Source organism: Miniopterus natalensis, chromosome 2, assembly GCF_054644295.1.
Source record: "Miniopterus natalensis isolate mMinNat1 chromosome 2, mMinNat1.hap1, whole genome shotgun sequence".
In the NCBI taxonomy this organism is placed as follows: domain Eukaryota; kingdom Metazoa; phylum Chordata; class Mammalia; order Chiroptera; family Miniopteridae; genus Miniopterus; species Miniopterus natalensis.
Window position 1 is genome coordinate 156815577 of NC_142082.1, and position 21880 is coordinate 156837456.

The 21880-nt window shown below is 40.0% G+C and overlaps 1 protein-coding gene across 2 annotated transcripts in view; it reads left to right on the top strand.

Moving 5' to 3' along the window:
• SOX5 (SRY-box transcription factor 5) overlaps nt 1-21880 on the top strand; it is an 898547-nt gene that overhangs the window by 167054 nt on the left and 709613 nt on the right. The gene's annotated exons all lie outside the window — the stretch shown is intronic.

The window sequence follows — 21880 nt, forward strand, 5'->3', positions numbered from 1 at the left end:
AAATCACTGAGATTTGTGTTATTTCCCATTGACAGTGGTAAATGTGCACAAATGAATGGAGAGAAATGCCAGGACACTTCACACATAGCAACAATATCTATTTCTCCCTCACGCTGTTACAGTGACAATTCTGGTTTTTATCGGCTACTTTAGTGATAATTGTTATCTGTCATCTTCCCCTACTTCATGGACTTTTCCAGTTGAGCAAAGTCTGTATTGGGGTAAATAAGACTCCTTGTTTAGTTTGATTGTTGGCAAATACGTATTTTATTTGAGTAATTTAATTTAAGCTATAGTTTATAATAGTCTCTGCTTGCAATAAACTATGCTGTATTCTGCGAGTAGCCTTGAAAAATTAAAGAGAGTAAATGTAGTAAATGTAAGAAAAATTATATCCTAATGAAGATTTATAAATTTTATAGCTTTATATAGAGGAATAAAGTTAGAAAATAAAATAAGTTTAAGTGAACTAGATGTCCAGTAACAACAATATATTTGGACATAGTTAATAAGTATATTAGTATGCTACCTAGATAAACTATTATGACTGCTGAGAGTGCAGTTCTAATCATTTTAAAAATGTGAGCAGGCCAGAGAAGAACATGTCCTTTTTCTTGGCAATATGATTTTAATTTTTAAAAGCATTTAATTTTATAAACCATATCCATCATCCTTGCATAGATAAATGTTGTGGCAATTTTTGAATGAACCTCTTGGTTCCCTAAAGGAATTATGGATACACTATAAATTTACAAATGAAAGGCCATTCATCAGAGTTATAAATATAAGTGGTTGTTGTGCTGAAGCCCCATGTAAACTTAAAGTGGTTAAATATCTATCGGCTTTTATGCATCGTTAGTTTGGCAAAAGAATATAGATATTGTCAAACTTACATGGTGTGACATCACTGGCAAAGTGTGGAGAACAACATGTAATATTTTTTGAATAGTATGGCATTTCCTTGAATTACTGCTGGCTGGGGAACATAAATCAACCTTTATGATGGATATTCCAAAGATTTTTATTAATCTATTCATTTAATCTAAACACTCACTCTTGTCATTTATAGAGCTGGCTCAGAGGCAGTGGCGAGTGCTTCTCAACCCCAGCAGTTACTTTTAGGGGCTTCATAATTATGTCAGCTAAGTCCAGTAGGAATCAAGATCAAAATGCATAAAAAATCCTTTCCTCCTAATCCATGGTGAAGATATTTGCTTAACCACAAAATATGTTCTAGTGCCTAATCAAAACCTTGATTTGTTGCACGGTCGATGGCTTTCTATTGGAATCTTCAGTTTTTAAAGTCTGTTCCCCTCCCGTCTCTCCTTCTCTCCCTCCACTGGAAAATGATCCTGCATCGTGTAAGCTTTGGCTGAAATGGACTGGGAATGGGACTTTCTGTGTACCAAATTAAGAAATAGCATACGGCGGATGATTTTGACCATATGTAATGAGATTAAAGACGGGTAGGATGGATAGGATGGACTTAAGTAAACAGTAAAGAGAAGGGAACTTAGGTAGGATAGGTCAGAGGAAGCCACTGGCAGTTTAGCTGAAGGAGTCAGCTATGCAAATGCTGTGGAGTAAGATGCTATGAATGGCCCGGCCGGGCGCGGCTCAGCGGTTGAGCGTTGACCTAGGATCCAGGCGATCGGGGTTCGATTCCCGGTCAGGGCACAGGCCCGGGTTGCGGGCTCCATCCCCAGTCGGGGGCGTGCAGGAGGCAGCCGGTCAGTGACTCTCATCATTGATGTTTCTGTCTCTCTCTCCCTTCTCTCTCTGAGATCAATAAGGATAGATTTAAGAAAAAAAAAAGATGCTCTGAATGTGTGTATGTGTTACTTGTTTATTAAAACATGGAAAGGCAAGGCAAAGAGCTAACTTCTGGGCTAAAGTAATGTAATCAGGACTCAATTTCTCTCCATCTCTCAGCTTCCACAAATACAGATTCAGTCTCTGGCTCCTTTTGGGAGCAAATGGTGGCAGTAGCATTGCTTCAACTGTCACATCCTCTCAGGCTCCCGATCAACCAGGAAAAGGAGAGAGCCTCTGTCTCAGAGGCCCTATCAAGAGTCTCTTTATACTGATAGGCTTTGATTAGCTTACAGACTCATCCAAACCCACCTCTATTGGAGCAGGGGGTAGAGTCCGCTTTGTAATTTTCCATGGACTAAGGGCTGAATCTGAGGGAAGTGGGGTGCTAGTACTGAAAGAGGGTACATGGATGCCAGGTTGCAAAAAAGAATGGCTTGCTGCCAGAAAAATCGCAATGGGTATGTACATACGAAATTTTGCATATAATTTGAGAAACTACAGATTTCCTAGCAATCCCTGGATTCTAGGTTAAGGGGCTCTAAAAGTAGTATTGAATCATTGCCTTCTGGAATAAATACACAGCATTGATGTTTATGGCCATCTGAGAAAACAAATTGTTACAGGGATTGTTTCTTGAATAAAAGAGTCAAAACAAATATAATCTATAACTAGTTGTTTAAATGATAATATCAAAGTAAGAATGACAAAAAACTTAGGTTTTTTTGTTAGCTAAAGTGGAAAAGTGTGGTTCAGCCTGCAGGTATTTCTTTATTGTCATTTTGTATAAGAAAACGAGGCAAAATCTTTTATATACAGTAAGAACTTTATATCAGCAACATTAGAAGACATCCATTAGAAATAAAGAGAGAGAAGGTCCCCAGTGATGGGTCAACAATTTTGATTGCTATGGGATTCTGAGTTCACGCTTCAGTTTAGGCAGCTCAGTTAAAAAAGTAATAATCAGTCTATAAAAGCAATTTATAAAGGAAGTCTTTTTTGATAATTGGCTCAAACTACCTGTTGATTTATTGACTTTGAAAAAAATTAGCTATATTTTATTTTGGATCATGTTGGTGAAGTCGTTATTTTCTTAAAAATTACTTTTACTTTAGAAATGTAGAGAGAATTGGTAGGAAGTATAGGTCAATCGTAGGAAAATACAGATAATTTAAAAATGTCTACGTAGTGATTGTGTAATCTTCATTAATATTGGGGGGAAAGTAACCTTTTAACAATATGGAAGTTAGAATAGCAGCCACAGAAAGAGTCATAATGGAGCATTCGTTTTGCATACTTCTCACTTTATTGATGAGTAGAGGGAGTTAGTCTGGGATTTTAAGTTTCCTCACTGAGCACAAGGGTTTTTCTTCTTAAGTGAATCAAAATGCCTCTCAAAACTGGGAAAGAATTCTGTGACTACCAGATACATTTAAAGAATAAACATGTTAAACGAGGCAAGATTCACTGTGTCATCTTGTCTTTCTTCACACAAACAAAAACCTTCTGAAGTTAACACTGTTCCTCTTGAATGGAGAAACTTTCTAACCGACATCTTCTCTTTATGACTAAAGTGAGTTGTAACTGCTTCTTAAGTTTAATTTTCTTAGTTGTGACAATTACATTATTTTTTCCCTACCAATTAATGCCACTGAGATTCAGCTAATTTGGAGATTGCTCAGTTTTCAAAACATTTCTTTCTTTTTTTTCTTTTTTTAAAAAATACGTCTTTATTGATTTCAGAGAGAGGAAGGGAGAGAGAGAGATAAAACATCAATGATGAGAGAGTCATTGATGGGCCGCCTCCTGCACGCCCCTGATGGGGATCGAGCCCGCAGCCTGGGCCTGTGACCTGACCGGGAATTGAACCATGATCTCCTGGATCATAAGTAGATGTTCAACCACTGAGCAACACCGGCCAGGCTCAAAACATTTCTACAAAAGCTATTGTGTATCTGACTTTCCAGATTAACATGTGAAAATCTTCTCTGGAAAACCTCTGTTCACCACCATTTCTCACTCCACTTGGGAAGTCTGAGGCTCTGTTATTGCTCTGTGTGTGTATGGTTTTTGTTTTGTTTTGCTTTTTAGATTACAACATATCTTAACACGGTGTCAATTATCTTTGCCTAAGAAACAGCATGTAGTTTGTTCATTGAAAACTGGCTTACAGATTTTCCTGCTATACATTTCTCTTTGTTTTTCAGATTCAGTTTTAATTTTCACAAAGATAGAGAGTTGCTTCTCTCTGTAGTAATACTAGTCATCAATAGAGTTTGGAGGAGAAGTGGGTTTTTTAACGAAAAAAAACTTACATGTAAAAAAAATGTTATTCTTCCATTTTGGCTGAAAGAAATCAATGGATATTTTGAAGGCTGTGAGTTAAGACAGGAAGAAAATTTCACTCCTGTCATCCTTTCTAAAGACAGAAAATAGAGGGCCACAATGCTGTAAGAGAAATCCAAAATATGTTTTCCTTATATGCTGTCCAATTCAGTTGTGTAGGCGTGAGTTTCAGATAAGATTAAATGCTTTTACAGATGAGAAGTATCAAAACATTCCCTCATATTAATTTTAAGGGCTTTTTAGGGAGAAGGGATGGGTCTCATTCAAGACCCCAAAGCATAGATTTCTGAGACAGCCGCCTTTCTGAACAGGGATGAGCTGGAGGGCGAACAGAGAGAGAAAATCCACATACATATTAGAGTTTCACTTGTGGGGTCTTGATAGCTTTCGTCACTGATTGAGATTTTTCTCCCGCTAGGAGCCAAAGACACAAGCAGGTAATCTACATAGTTTTCCCCAGGTTTTCTAGAAGTGTCTGTACATGAAAACATGTCAGACAACTGGTCAAATAGGGTCTTAAGGTTTTCTGTTTGTTTGTTTTAAATCCATTCTTTACTGAGAAGACATAAAAGAAAGCCTGAGGTTGGTGACAGACTTGGGTTCTTGCCACATTCCCAGCTCACTTTGTGGACGGCTCTCGACTTTGGAGAAAGTTAATATTTTCCAGAGATGTTCCATAGGTATTCTAAATCATACTACAGACACCTGCTCCTTTATATGGACATGTTATCCACCTAGGAGGAATCAAGAGTTGATTTTTTTCTTAGCGTGCTTTTTTTCAAAAACCTCATTAATCTCAGCGTGCAGAATTTAGCGGGAAAGTTGTGTTTTGCCAGTTGACACTGTTTAATGTAAATGATTTATGATTATTCCTTATGTATACACAATAGGCACTTTATAAATTGGATTGTTCTAGGAGTAACACGATACATAAATGTTATTGCTATAAATTCTGAAGTTGGCTATATATTTTTGTATCACATAACCAGTTGACTTATAAATGCTGACTCTCCCATCCTGCACTTTCCACTCAATATTGTAAATGGTAACTGAGGTAAGCCGAGCCCAGATATACACAGAGGCACTCAGACTGCTCGGGAGCAGGGCACCCTGGCACCTCTCCAGCGTGGCTGCTGGCCATCTTCCAGGGGTGACGGCAGGAAGGAGGGAGAGGGAGAGGGGAAAATGAAACTGTATGTGGCAAAAAAATGAACATAAATTATTATTACTTTTTTTCACCCAGTAAAGTCAGAAACCGAGAGAGAGAGAGAGAAAAGGGGGTGGGGGGAAACAGACCAAACAGGAGAAAAGCATTAGTAAAACCAATTCACAAAATTTAGTTAGATATCATGTCACATGTAAATTTTCATTATTTAAATACTTTTAAATGAAGATAAAGGTAAATGATACAACAACAGCTCTGTAATTATATATATATTTGCATCAATAAGTATATGATCTACTCTTTGCAGTATGTAATAGAAATAATGATATTTAATTACTTTTTTGCATATTTGTGAATGAAGTGTTTGAGGGATGGAGTTTTTCAAATCACTTGATTCTATTGGTGCATCAGGACATTTTATTACACTATTATACTAACAGACCTCATCTTTTAACATGATAGCTTACTGTGATTTTCTTTCTGCAATCCTAAGGAATTTGTAAAAACCAAAAAAAACCCCCCAAAAAACCAACCTGAGTAACTGGTCATTTTAGATCCAAGTAATTTTAAATAGGAAACTCCTCTGAAATGTTGAGTTAGAGCAAGAATGACACCCATATCATTGACTAGCCAGATTGATAGCAAGTTTTTAACTGCTCCTGGTGTTGACTCCTTACCTGACTGCATAGTCCTGGTCTCGGGGTTGATTTGAATTGTCCATTGCCCTAATTTGTGTACAGAAGAGAACTGGGCTGTGAAGAAATACTATTGTGTTTTTAGTGTCTATTCTGATAGTGATTTTATAGCCCATTTCATAGGCTGTTTCAGCTGACTCCCTTCCCCCATGTCCTCTTAAGTAGTAATGTCTACACAATTGATCTGGTTACCCATAAAATCAGTCCCAATCAGCTGTTACAGTGGCTGAAAATACAAGAGCAGTCATTTTAAAACCTAGAGGTTCCTGTTCTGCATAAAAGGTCTAAATCTCATCAGGTATTCCCCAAATGAAAAAACTGTGAGACTGAAACCACTGGGCGTGTGTGCGTGTGTGCGTTTGTGTGTATGAGAGAAAGCCATGTAATAACAAGCACCGTTAGGCTCTCACGCTGAAGGAAACCTCCTAACGTGCTCCTTTATAACATCTGTAATATTCTTGTGATTGTCATACTTCCTGGAGCTATCCTGGTGCATGCATGGAAAGACCATGCATATGCGCACAGCTCTATATTTGTAGGCACTATAGTCAAAACAACTTATTTGCCTAGCTGGCTTAACTGCAAAGCTCACTTACCCACCCACCACCAAACTCCCTAGAGGAAAGAGGCCCAAAAAGTCAAACAGAAGCAATAAAGCCAATGATCTTTTACCAAAAAAAGTTACTTGAGAAGTTCTCAGTGGCAGTGCTCATCTGTTGGAAGGGAGGCCACTCATTTCCTGCCCATCCCCGCGTCATCAGCGGGAGCGTTGGATTCATTACAGAAGACGAGTCACTTCCACACTGCAGCGGCCACACACTCAGGTAAGCCTGGGCTGGAATTCTAGAAACACTGCTGTTCCGGACCACGCGATGGGAAGATTCTGGTGCCGAGAGAGGGCTTTAGCATCCTCAGTTCACTTTTCCTGTAGAAGTTTTTGTTACAGTCTCGCACGAGGATATGTCCATGGATTTTTTTTTTTTTTAGAGAGAGTGGCAGGGAGAGGGGGGAGAGAGGGCAAATTCTATGTGAGAGATACACACCGATCGGTTGCCTCCTGCATGCACCCAGACCGAGGCCTGCAAACCTGCAACCCAGGTACCTGCCCTTTACCAGGAATCAAACCCTGTGACACTTCTTCGGTGCCCAGGCCGATGCTCTAACCACTGAGCAACACCCTCCAGGGCTATCCTATCGAGTTTTAACCCCCACTAAAATTCTGCTTTCTCGTACAGGAGGTTAAACTTAAATGCAAGACCTCCAGATTTAAATAAATATATGCACAGACACATATCTAAATGTAAAATCAGAAAATAGCTCCAGCAGTTTTTGTTTACTACAGGACACTTGTATCATTTACTGAGGACTTTTTTTTCCAGGTATACTTCTTGGTCTTTGCCTGTAGTAAGCTTCCTAAGTACCTCACGAAGCAGGTACTATTATTCTACCCATTTTTCAGCTGAGGGAATTGAGAGAGAAATTGAGTGACTTGCTATATGACTCAACAGCTAGTAAGAGGTGGAGCCAGGATTCAAACCCAGGCGGAGTGAGCCCAGGGCTGAAGCACGCCTTCTACTAGGTTGATGTGTAAGCCACACGTTGTCTTCGTGTGTGAGAAGACTGCAGTGGAGCCATCCTTTAGTAGGAAGTGGAATTCAAGTTCTTCTCTGTGCCTCTCTCACCCTGTTGTGACCGATGGCAAACCTTATGCCGAGACAGCCAGCCAGTCAAAACTGGATAAAATAGTCCATGGCTGTAGAAGAGCAAGGGCATATTGGTTAATGTGAGGATCTGACCCTAAGGCCTTGCTTTCACTATCACCGTAGTAAACTAGTGAGCGAATGAACCATGGATGTCATTGCGTCATCAGTGTCTTACAGTTTTGTCACTTGGGTGGCCACCGTCAAGAAGGACAGAGTGCCCTCTATGAATATGTATTTACTATGATATACAGCAATTTATTCTTCTGATGAGCACTTTGCTGTTTTGGTTTTGATAAGTGTACAAGCAATAATCAGTGGCTAGGAGTTGCAGGCTAAAATGGATGCCATTATTAGAGATTTAACGGCTTGGCATGTGAGTTCCACATGTGTCACCAAGATTGGCTCATGCTACCCAGAGCTACGTCAATTCCATCTTGAGAAAAGCGCCTCTCGTGTTATGAATCCTTCAGCTCTCAGAACTGTAGTAGTCACAGTGCGAGTACTTTATGTAAAATGAGGTCCTCGCACAAAAAACCTCGGAGGCTGCGTAGGTCAGAACATTTGTTTAAACTAATACAGAATTAGCTTTTTCAGTTCCAGCTCTCTCTTTTCCTATTTGCCTTGCTAATAAGGCCTTACGTATTCCTGTTTAGTTAGCCAATATCATGATCCCTTGTCTTTTCAGATTTTTTCCCCCCCTGATTTGAGCAGAACTTCTAGTTCAGATACAAAACTTCCATAGTCAGAATAAAACAGAAAGACTGTTTAATAAATAAGGGAGTGTGGTAACAATTAAAGTTTGCCTGAACTGGGCAAAATAGCATCTCACAGTACAAAATTGTAAAACATTTTGAAATTTGGTCTTCACTGATATTTTTCTCTGCCTGAAACATGTGTGCTAGATCTATTTATATAAGGGAATAGTGACATCCTGTGTGTAGCGAGACTAATTGCCTCTGTGATTAACCTGTTTGAGAAGGAAGTTACATAGAAAGGAAATATCACTGAGTACCAAAAGAGGCAATTTTGTCTTATAGCCAACCTCTAACTTTACCAAAAGGTGTGGACAAAAGACTCACCTCCTTCCCTTCTGGGTTTGCAGCCTCTCCTCCCCTCCCGCTGTCCCTTCCATTTTCTCCTTTCTTTTTCTTGTTTCTATACAATTCTACTAGTCCTTTCCACCCATTTTTTTTTTTTTTTATCTCTACTACCTTCATTTTCCATATTATAAAGATATAGTGTTATTATAAGTTGATATTCTATTTTTCTATAAAATAGAATTGGGAAAAGATGTAACCTTCGTAAAAGGAGATCATCTCAGTCCTAATGCATGTATTTTTTGGTCGAGGATAGGATATACGTAGAATCATTTGAGTGTCTCACAAGATGAGGAAAACAAATTTAGCTTTCTTCCTCTCCCTTGATAAAATATATGTTAATTAAATTTAGAGAAAGGTCTGGGAGCATGGCAAAAGCAGGGTTTCTCTAGACCTCTTAAATCCAGAAGAAAATAGTGGAAGGCAATATATTATAGTAGAAAAAGTGTAGTTTTGGGGTCAGAATTATTCTTAACCCAAATATATGGCTGAGGGGGAACTAGAAGAGCATTTCCCCCCACCCCCTAAAGTACCCTTTTCAATATTTTAAAAGGTAATACGTTGCCAAGGCATTTGAGAAAACAGTAGACAAAAGCAAGAGTAAGAGGCATATAGGAGAAATTAGTCAAAAGTACCCTGCTGTTTATGTGCTAATTTGCCCACCCAACCCCAGCAAGAGCGACCTGTAAGTCTTCAGCGCCCAGCTCCAGCCTCGTGCATAATCCTCTGCCCCATCAGCACAAATGGTATTTTCAATCAGATCACTGAAGACTTTTTTCATGAGCTAACAAATGTCATGTTATAATGGATATATTTTTCAAGACAGATAACTCAGTTTGTATTTTGCATGTTATACTGACTTGAAAGAGCTTAGTTTCAAAGGTATGGCCACTTCTAAGGATAATTTCCTTGTGAAATATTTGAGAATTGTAAGCCAAAGTGAATGTAATCACTGGATTATACGGTGATTGCTGAATGCCGAATCGTTGGAAAGGAAATGGTTTGGAGTTTCTGAACATGGTGAACTTGGATTCCTCAACTTCTAGGATAGTCTTTCCCTGCCTCAATTTATTTATCTGTGATTTGGTGGTAAAGATTCCTTTTTTATAAGATAATCATGAGACTAAAGTAAGGAAAAATTCCTGTAACATCATGTCTAGCGTGTGTAAGTAAATGCTTAATAAATAATAGCTTTATTATTTCAGATGATATTAGATAAAGCAAATGATTTGGATACTAAATAGTTTCTTGTAAAAGAATTTAATCTTATCTGGTTGAGCTGTTCTTCAAATGGATTTAATTAATGACCTATCTTTGCATTTATTGTTTAATCGTCTTTACTGTAGTAACATTTCATGTCTATTGATAATTTCTATTAGCACTAACTGGATTAGCATTCTTGGAGGATGGCTCGAGGACATTTTTAGAAAGCAGCATTATTTGGGGAAAACATGAAGCAAAAGAGGAACAAGAAACACTCCTGTGATTCCTTCGTGATTAATCCTATAATTACTAATGATTATCAGATTGTAGAAGAGGCCCCTTGTGAGTAAAGGAAACCCTCAGCTCTACAAAAATGGCCACTTGGTCATGGCTATGTTTGGGCAATTGTGTTAATTAAATATAGTATCTGTGATCACTGGGCTGTCCAGCAGTTTTACAGTAGTCTGTCTGTTTTACTGGTGATCTTCAAGAAGACAGGAAATTGCATGAATCAGAAACTCAGAAAACTACCCTCAGGAGATTCAGATTCAGATTCAGTCACTACTTATTATGACAAGATAACTCACTCATCCATTCAACAGATACTTATTGGGTGCACAGTACATGCCACCTATTGTGCCAATCTTGACAATATTGTCGTGAACAAAGTAGGCAAAGCACAGGGACTCGCAGATTTTGTGGCCTGACAGAAGAGGTACATAATGTAAAACAAGTAATGACAATAAAACATGTCTTATCAGAGAGGAAATTTTTCGACCTTTCAACCAAACGGAGATGCGAGTTCCCAGTTGTAGGCGGGGGCAGGGGTGTTCCTTACTCCTTTGAATTTCCATAGCATTTTACCTGCATCTCCGTTTGGAAATGCATCCCACCTTGCATTCTAGTTCCTTTTGACTGCGGCATCTCTTCTGGACGGAAAGTCCCTGAGAAGCCAGGCGGGATACTTGTGGGAGTCTCCTTGGCATCTTTGGGAGAACATGCACTTGTGCGTTGTGTATAGGATACTAAATACATGCTGCCGAGAGAATGAAGCAGAGAGAGTCTTCGAGATTTACTTCCATTGCCTTTTGTTTCAAATTCTTCAATATTTCACTGAAATGTTTCCTTCTTCATGTTCATAGTGGTCAGAGGGCAGTAAATAACCAACTGAAAGTCATAGTCCCTGCCCTGCCTGGTGTGGCTCCGTTGGCTGGAGTGTCGTCCTGTACACCGAGAGGTCGTGGGCTCCATCGCCAGTCAGGGCATGTACCCAGGCTTCGGCACGTAGGCAACCGATGTTTCTCTCTCACTTCTCTCTCTCCCCCCTTCCTCTCTCTAAAATAAAAAATAATAACATATCCTTGGGTGATTATTAGAAAAAAAAAAAAGGAAGTCTTCATCATCCCTCCCTCTCACTTAATATTCTCTCAAAATTTAACCCACAGCAATCCCCTCTGGAAGAAGTTAATTATTCTTTGTAAGGATTTCAGAGTCTTCTGTACAGAAGTTTGACTTGAGTTGCCACATGAAAATAATGGAGGAAACATCTATTATTTGTGGTCTGGCACAGGGTTGGATGTCATGATCAACTTTCTTTCTGTCCATCCCTGGACCTGTCAAGAGAATCAGTGTTGGATTCGTAAGTGTCTGATTTTAAAAAGGCAGAAGTCTTCAGCGATTATGAGAAATATAGATCATTTAACCAGCCATTTGCTATTTCTTTCATTTGCCATTGCTTAAGTAAATCACTCTTAAAAAAAAAGAAACTCTAGAAAATTAAACTGAATTCTGACAGCTTTTAAAAGTGGGCAAATAATCAGCTCTTAAACAGAAATTCAGTCCATAGCTTCGGGAAGTTTAGTATTAAAGAAAGACAGGGAGGATTTCGGCGAGGAGGAGGAAGGCCTCGCATGCTCTGAGGCTCTGAGCGGCTGCTCGCCGGGTATAATGAAGCGAGCTGACAGCAGGAGTGAAGTATCTCCTCAATATCTGTGTTTGGCAGAGGAGATGAATGCATACATCAGGAAACAATGTTTAAGTGTTTTATTTCCTTATTTCAGCCTGTCAAACTGTCAGTATAGTTAATGGGCACCGAGAGAGAGAGGGAGGGAGGGAGGAGGAACGGAGGGGAACCCAGGTGCCGTGGGATCTGGGAGAAGGCAGCAGGGACGCACGCGGTGCTCGGTGGCCTGGCGGCCAGCAGGCAAGTGCCACCCTGGGTCACCTCCCGCCCAGAGGCAGAAGAGCCGGGCCCCTGCCTCTGACGCCCACAGCCTGTCCCGCCTCGCCTGTGGCCTCGGAACTGCTTCCCTTACCTTGGACTCTGCAACTCTTTTGCTGGTCTAGATTGATTACCAATACTTCAGGGATGATTTTATGTTATATTTGTGACATCCAGGGTTGCTTGGTTTTCAAGTTTACAGTCTCGTTGGCATTGTTTATAAAATCTGGTATTAATGCTCTTTATACAAAAATGTTCACGTCTGTATATAAAATACCCCCCCCTTTTTTATCTTTTTGAGTATTTTATAGTCTGCAAAGTATAAGCTGGGCTGCATTTTGGCCTATTGCATCTTTATTTTTTTAAAAGAGATGCTTAAGGTGAAATGCCTAAATTAGACATTTACTCCGAAGCGTGCAGAGCTACTTTAAATTTCTAGATCTTATCACAGCCGAGGGGTTTTTATTTTATAAAAGGGAAGCATTTATATTGGATTATTTTTGTGCTGGAAATAACTTATTTTTCACAGAAATGGAAGCACCTTTTATCATTTATATCTATGTCAAACTTAATTTTAAATTTTGAATTCACTGTAGTGATGAATACTTTTCAAAGTGAAAAACTTTAGTCATCTTATAAACTGAAAGCATTTAATTAGAAAAAAATTGTCTTTTGAATATAAATTTTAAAACCTTATAAAATGATCTAAAGAAAGTTAGTATGGGGTATTAAATACACTGGGTTCTGAATCTGGCCAATCATCAATCACCTGGAAGGCATTTAAAAACATAGACCCTTGGGCCCCACTCCAGATTGCCTGGAAGGGAGTCTCAGGGAGGGGGGCCCAGCCTGTGTGTGTATCAGATCCATGCCCCAGTCCCTCCCCGCACCCCCAGGTGATGTGGGCTACCAGCCAGGCGAGGAATCACACTGTCCCTATCATGGAAACAGCACTGCTCTGGTTATCAGTAGAATTCTGGCTGATTTCTAACATCATCATTCACTCACTGAGTAACCTTGTGGCTAATCACAAACTGTGGGGGAGCACATTTTTTTTTGCAATTTAATACAATTTGTATGATCTTTTCCAGCTTGAAAATTTTGTGACTTTATTATATTAATGAGTTTTAAAAAACGTTTCAAACTTAAGAACTAAATTAAAATAAACACATAGTTTCTTAGTTTGTATTTTTAGTTTGTGTAAATAGAAGTAAGCAAACAACAACCAAAAGTCAAAGAATCTTCCCTCTCATCTTCAGTTTGGTTTAAGAATGCTTGATTGGAACTCTCTTTTCATGAAAATGAAAAATTAGCACTCAGCACTCAGTCTCTTAGACATTCCAATACAAAACTGAACTTTTCTCCACCCACCCAAACATGCTTTTTATCAATGCTCATATCTTAACAAATGACACCACTGTGCATCTTGTTGTATTAGCCAGAAACCAAGAATCACCTTCCCTCTCATTTACCCTGATATCCGAGGTTGGTTTTATCCCTGAAAATATGGTTTATCTGTCAACTTTTTATGTCTACCACCATCCGTCCTGGGCCAAGGTGTCATCTTTCCTGGATTCTACAATAAACTCTCAACTGAGAGATTATCTATACCATCCTTACCACCCGGTGCTCTAGTAGATGCTCATTGCTGTAGAGACATTAAAAAATGCAGATCTGTTCATAGGTTTTCCCAAGTGCAAATTTATCCATGGCTTTTCATCGTACTTAGAATAAAGACCAAAATTTAAGCGATGGCCTGCGAGGCTCTGCACGGCCTAAGCTATCCTTGCCCTCACTCTCTGCACTCTGCGTACACTGGCCGTCCTCCAGTTTCCGGTGCACTCCCTTCCCATCTTAGGGCCCTTCAGTTTTCTTTTCCTTCTGTCTAGAAAGCTCTTCACCTGCAACTCATACTTTTGAGATCAGCTGAAATAACATTTCCTCAGGAGATCCTTTTCTGATGCCCCAGGTACGATGGAATCAACCTATCATATGCTTTTATAGAGTACCTTGCATTTTCCTCCAGAACCTTTTTCTCAGGTTTTCATTTTATATTAGTACAATGGCTTGGTTAATTTTAACCTAGTCTCTACGACTATAAGCTTGGTAAGAGTGGGGACCTTGACTCTTTTGTTTACCATTGATTCCCTAATCCTCCAGTGTATAGTATATAGAAGGTCCTTAATACATATTTGTTGAGTAAGAAAATAAATGAATCAATTTAAGAAAAATGCGCACATGTGCAGGAGAACCTCCCCCATCCCGCGTATACCCTTTACAGGCCCGTTGGAACATGCAGAGCATTATCATTTTTCTCGCACTGTTCCTTTTCACAGAGAGGAATGGTTAATCTCTCTACCTGCCTACTCCCACTTCTCATTCACTGTTCTGGAAACATCTGAACGCCTGGCTTCAACCCTTTTCTGTTCTTCTCTGAGACTAAAGAGTGTAAAAGCAGTTGCTCTAGGCTTGTTGCTATCCCGTTGAGAAGGGGTCTGAAACTGTGCAGCATTCAGTGCAAGAAATAGAGGCAGAAGAGAAGGCCCTCTAAAGTTTCTTGACAGGAAGGGAAGATTCCATTTTCTGAACTTCCCCATGTGTTCACTGAGGATACACAAATCTCAGAGCTTCCCCAGTGAATCAGTGCTAGATTCCTGCCTTAACACGACATATTGACATAGGTTACTGGCAAGAAGGACAGCTTTGGGGCTGTAGAAGAGTTGAGATGTGGAGTCAGTGAAGATAACTTACTGATGTCTGCTTTTTGAGGATATTATATTTTCCATAAAATATCACAATCAGGGAAACTGGAAGCCCTGCCAGGCTCCTCATGCACTAGAGGGTCCTCACCCTCACCCTCTTCCAGCTGTGCCCCTCCACCCAGGGTGGCTGAGAAATCCCCTAAGCCCTATTCTAGACATGCTCCAGGAATTGCATACCTTGTAATTACCTGCCCAAGGACCTCACGCCTGTCCACGAGGCCTGTGCAAGCCTCTTCCATGTTCTCTCCCTTGAGGGTCATACCCCACCACTGGAGTATGCAATCCAAGGCCCAGGGGTGGCCAAGGGGCAGCTATTTGAGAGAAGCTGGCCGCAAAGAATGGGTGGCTCCATCTGCCCTCCTGTCCAGGGTCCACAGATGCTGGGGAGATGCCGGAGAGTAGGTGGGTATCTGAAAAGGTGTATATGAGGAAGAAGACAGAGGGTAAAGCCCTGAGGAACACAATATTCAAGGCCCAGACCAGCTAATACTTGACTAGATGGATAAATAAACCCATTAGTATCCAAGCAAAAGAACTTTTGAAAAGAGAAACCAACTAGAAAATCAGAATTTAGAAAGTACAGCCTTAATTTTTACACCATGATGCTCACAACGAGCCAGCACCAAGCCATGAATCGAGGGCCATTTGTTCTGGAGAGAGAACCCGTGGCAGTGACCCATGTCATGCACCTGTTGGACCCTGTGGTCATGGCCCCACTGGAGCTCAGACTGTTATTCAGTTTTATTTTTTAGAGAATTGAGGGTTGATTTTGTTTCAACATTTGTTTCTTACTATGTAATTAATATATACCAATTTCCCAGAATTTTTAATAGTGAGGTAGAGAGAACTTGTTATTCCCATTATTGAGTCGGAGAACTAACAACATAAGCAGGAAGTTAAGAGCATAGTTAGAATTTACTGTCACAAAACTCCTGCTCATCCATTGCCGTCCTAAGTGAACGGAATCTCAGTGATACTACCGGAAAAAAATCAGGAAGGAACCGAGTGTGGGACTTTTTGGCTTTAAGATGATAAAACAATTGCATTCAACAGGCAGCTCTTTTCCCTGAAGCCAACAGCTTTCTCTTTCACTGTGCCTTCAGAATCTTTCTGCGAAGTTGAAAGAGCTGTAATTTTAATGTAACTATTATATTCAAGACATTAATGACCTGGATCACTGAAAATAACCATGGTAACAGGTGAGAAATCAAAGATAGTTAATTTAATTGCCACAGAAAGAAAATAAGTGCAAATAATCTATAATCCTTCACTCCCAATATGTACACATTATTTTCTTGCGGCATTAATTATCCAATAGTTAGACAGAAATTATCTAGTTGTGGCTTTGCGACTCCCCATTGCATTCATGTAATGGCTTTCACTCTAATAACTAATCATTATAATTTCTTACCTCAGCAGTTTAGGCTGCTGGGAACTGGGTAACATGTTCATTGAGTTGACATTAACAATTTTTAATAACAATAAAAATGATATTTTAAGTATAGTGGAAAGGAATTAAGCAGTTTTTTCAACCTAGTTGCCTAAAGGCCACTCTAATTCAGTGCCTCGCTACAAACTGCTAATGATCTGGGGCTGCTTCTTAGGCAGAACTCTTGCAAAATTCTTCTCGATTCTTTCACTCTTTTTCGGGGGTGGGGGCAGGTGATGGAACATTCCCACAGAACCCTGCTCGGAAGTGAGGAGCAAGTTGTAGGATCCTATAACTAGGGACATATTGAGAGTCGCTGCCAGGGCTAGTAAATATTTTGTGTGTCGATTATGTGTCAAATTTGTTTCTAGGCCTGGGGATACTGTGGCGAATAAGACGGGAATAAAGGGACAGATGGTGAAATGGGAAATCATGATTAGTGAGTCACTTCATATAGTTTTTAATTTTCATTTAGTTTATACACGGTAAAAGACATTAAATAGGTGGTATTTAACTTTCATGACTGTGTGCAAGAATCTTGTAGTATAACAACGTAGGGGATAATCAGGTGTATAATTAAAAATAATACCTACCCTTTATCGAGAGCTTTCTAGTCCCAGGTCTGGTCATTTAATTATCACACAAGCACATCCCCCACCCTCGTAAGAGAATTCGTTGATTCCATTTTCACATGAGGAAACTAAGGTTAAATAGTTGATCAAAGGCCATCTGAGCAAATAAGTGAGAGACAGCAGACCCCAGTCCAGGCTGGGCTCTATCAGGTTCTCAAATTTTTACAGGAAAAATAACCAAGAGCCTTTTCAGCTCTGGCGCTCATCTGAAAGATGGGGTAGATACTTTCTGAAGGGGTTTTGGTGTAGTCTGGGATTAAATATCCTGATGTTTAATTTTAACTGATTCTGATTTCTATTTCAGTTCCAGACTATACCAAAACCCTTTCAGAAAGTATCTACCACATCTTTTTGGTTTCTCAATATCCTTTGGCAATTCTATCTCAAAAACCGTCTCAGTCAGAAATAATAAACCCGGTTGGAGTGGCTCAGTGTTTGAGCATCAACCTATGAACCAGGAGGTCAGGGTTCGATTCCCGGTCAGGGCACATGCCCGGGTTGCGGGCTCAGTCCCCAGTCGGGGGCGTGCAGGAGGCAGCCGATCAATGACTCTCTCTTATCATTGATGTTTCTCTCTCTCTCCCCCTCTCCCTTCTTCGCTCTAAAATGAATAAAAAAATATTTTAAAGAATAAATAATAAAAAATAAATTAATGAACAAAGGTAGATACATATTAAAAAGGAAATATAGAACCACCTCACAACCATTAGGAAAACTACAATTAAAAAAATACCCAGAAAATAAGTGTCTGTGAGGATATAGAGAAATTAGAACCATTTGGTGGTTGGTGGAAATCTAAAATGGTATGGGTACTTTGAAAAACAAAATGGCAATTCCTAAAAAATTAAACTTATGATTTACCATTCCACTTTTGTGTACATATCTAAAATAACTGAAAATAGAGTCTCAAGAAAGATATTTTTCCACCCATGTTCATACAGGATTATTCACAACAGGCAAAGGTAGAAGCAACGCAAGTTGTCTCATCAGTGAATGAATGGATAAAAAATATTATCTATATCGATCTATCTATATCTGTATCTGTATATGTACATATATCATCTTTAACAGGGAAGCACATTTTGTTACATGCTATAACATGGAGGACCCTTGAGGACGTTATGCTAAGTGAAATCAGCCAGCCACAAAAAGACAGATACTGTGTGATTCCACTCGTGTGAGGTGCCTTGAGTAGCTGATGTTAAAGAGACGGAAAGTAGAATGGTTGTTGCCGGGGCTGGGGTAAGAGGGGAAAAGGCACTTGTTTAATGGGTATAGAGTTTCAGTTCTGCAAGGTGGGAAGAGTTCTGGGCATTGGCTGCAGAACAGCGTGACTGTATTTAACACTATTATGCGCTTTCAGATGGTTAAGATAGTAAATTTTATGTTGCATGTATTTTGCCACATTAAACATTTAAAAATAGGAAATATGGCCCAGCCGGGCGTGGCTCAGCGGTTGAGCGTCGACCTGGGATCCAGGCAATCAGGGTTCGATGCCCGGTCAGGGCACATGCCCGGTTGTGGGCTCGATCAGTGACTCTCTCATCATTGATGTTTCTCTCTCTCTCTCCCTCTCCTTTCCTCTCTCTGAAATCAATAAAGATATATTTAAAAAAAAAAAAAAAAAAAAAGGAAACATGTAAGGCTGTATGACCTTCCATAGGTAGTGAGAGGGGAGAACCTCATTAGGTTAGTTGTTGAGTAAAGACATGTCCAAGATACGCACAGCACCGTGCAGACTGCTCTGCCCAAAGCCAAGGACAGAGCTCGCCAGGCAGAGGAGCCTCAACCATAAATCTCTGGGCTGAGGAAGAACTAGAATGAAAAGGAAGTCAATCTAACAGCAGGATAGCGGCAGATGGTAAACTTAGAGAGAGGTAGAAGGGGCTGATCCCGGGAGGATTTGGGGCTGCATTATCATTATTGCATTTTAGCGTTAATGTGAGAGTTCTTTGTGCCTTAAGGCATCATAAACTTTAGAGTGCCCATTTTGTTTCAAAAATAGTAACTGGCACATGTATTAATGTCGCGACTCAAGCATCTCTTCCTGCACACTTAAAAAATATTCAGAAGTGATGTGTGAACTTGGTAAGGTTTTATTTTTATTTATTAACTATTATTTCTTAAGGGACTGCAACCTGAAAGAATTTCCCTTTATATCTGCCTTGGTAAAATACCGGTGAACCGCTACTTAAAACACTGCATTCATTTTATACTTCAAAGTACTTCAAAGAGTCTCTGGAAGTTTTCTGGGGCCAGGTCAGTTCATCAATTCTTACTACAGTGATTTCAGATACTCTGGAGGCCCTAATTTGAGCAATTAGTATTGCTGACTTTGCTGAAAACTGTCGAGGGCTGCCCTTAGCAGTGTCAATTCATGACAAATAGTTTAATACTGTAGTCACATCCTAGAGTTGTTAACACACAGAATTTAAAAGTTTATCAAAATAGAAGCTCTCTTCATTTAAATACATTTTCTTAAGTATATTCCAAAGAGCAAAAGTTGCTAAAATTCTATGTGAGTGTTATTGTTAAATACCCCCTTACACATTGATTTTTTTTGGTGGAAAAGCCATTATTTAAAGTATTAATAACCTTCAAAAATATACCCAGTTTAATAGAAAATACTTTTATGCTCTATTCTGCACCATATAAATTTTTTTCTACTTCAAATATGTCTAGAAATTTTACTCGACTTTGGGATATTGTTCTGTACTATGCAAGGTTCAAAACAGCACAGTAGTTCTGAAAGGTCCCATCTGACCTTTCTCCCCAGACATTTGTCTCAGATTGTCAGTAATACGGAAAGATTCTGGGGAAATTTCCCTAAATGCATCAATAATGTTCATCCCCTCACTTTTCAATAGAAGGTCCTGAATCTGGATGTGAAGTCTGACTTTGAAGCAAAGCAGAAATATATTCACAATGAGATGACAGGCCAGTTGAAAACTGAAAGTCGCTGAAGTGTAAGTGTGTTTGGCCCAGGCGCTCGAACCCTGGGACAGGGCCATCTGAGTAAGGTATGGACTGGAATGAGAAAGACACCTTCCCGGCTGCCTGGTTTACACGAAATGCAACAGAAGAGCAGAAGGAATGGTGCTTGAGGGGCAGCAGAGCAAGCCTCCAGCTGATGGGAGTGAGCCCCCCACAAGCGGGCGGCACCCAAGGGCTCTGCACTCCCCTTCGCGACAGTCCTCCTAATGCCTTCGATGAGGCAGGGATTCGCTATGTAGTTCATTCAGGTGCAACTACGAATGTCAGTGTTTCAAAAGCAAGAATGGCGATGAGAATATTTAATATTTTTTAAGTACTTTTAGATCCTAGGGTGAAAGGTTAAGTGCAATAGTCTTTTCCTCGTTCTTTTAGAATTATTGATACTAATTGTGGACTTTTTAATTTGGAATATTAATAGTCATAGTCTTACTATTAAAAGGGCTTCTGGCAACAATTCATATGATCAATAACAAGGAAAGGGGTATAAAGACCACGGTCCTGTTCTCCATGAGATTTGTAACAGTTTAGAAGACCCAAACGCAACATGAATTAATAGAGCAGAAAGCGCTTTTTGGGTGCCTGAGCAGTGGAAGGCCGGCCAGAGAAAGGGCTGGGCGGGCCGGAGTCCCTGCAGAAGGTTCAGGCGCTTAGACCTTGAGCTGGCCCTTGGAGTTTGTGTCGTCAGAGGGAGGCCCTGAAGGTTGGCTCACCTGAAGTCTTGGAAACTGAAAGTTCTGTGAACTTTTGGTATTGAAAATAAAATAGCTGTGAATTTCACACTCTGTCCCACAGAATAGCTATGTTCATGCTGAAATAAAATAATCTTGCATTACATTTAAATTACTTAATTTCCCCCCCAATTCTGATATACCAGGGGGTTATGTCCCGCTTCCCCCAGGACACTCTCTTACCCCAGCACACCACCACACTGCCTCAGGAGTTTCACCAAAACTCCAGGTTGAGAAGCGTGGCTGCACAAGATCACAATGCATTTATACAGAAGGGATTTTTCTTAGCCACTAACATGTAATCGGACTGAGTAAATGAGTAAAGAGCAGTTTCTTTAATCATTCAAAGACTCTCATACCATATGGTATGTGTACACATTCTTTCGTACAAGTTTGATGGGCTTTATAAGCAGCCCAGGTTTCCTCTTTATAAGTAGAACTGGGGCGCAGATGGTTCCATTCTCTGATAAGAGTCCATTCTCAATAATATGCTGTGTGATTGGGTGCAAAATCAACATCCTCCACATTTTGCTTTTGAACTACAAGCCTTTGTTTTGTATTTCCGCTTCAGGCCTTTTTGACCTTTGTCAGAAGTATTTTTCAGTTATTCAGAGCACATTGGTGTGCTCTAAAAAAAGACCACCCAAGCACATCCCTTTTAGTTGGCAAATGCCACTTAGAGAAGCATGGGAGCATTCCATGCGTGAATCTGCATGGATCCATGAGAGTGTTTGAGGAAGGTAGAGATTTTCAGCAGCTCACAGAGGGGGTCCCTCTGGCTCTGTGACGTCATGTTAGGTGGCATGACAATGGTCATCTGCCCTCATCTCAAGTTTGGAAACTTGGCCCAGAGCTATTCGAAGAGAGCAGCAGTCCCTGTCGGTGCCAGAACCACTCCCCAGCATTGTCCCTGTTTGTATCAAATACCAAATCACAAACCGACCAAGTAGCAATGAGAGCGTACAGTGGAAAGGGTGAGGAACATAAAAGGGATTTTAAAGGCACCATTTGTGTTTTATGTGAATTTCATTCCTTTGATGAGCATGACAATTTACTCTCAAGTGCCTAAGTTCTGAAATCCTCCAAAGTTACA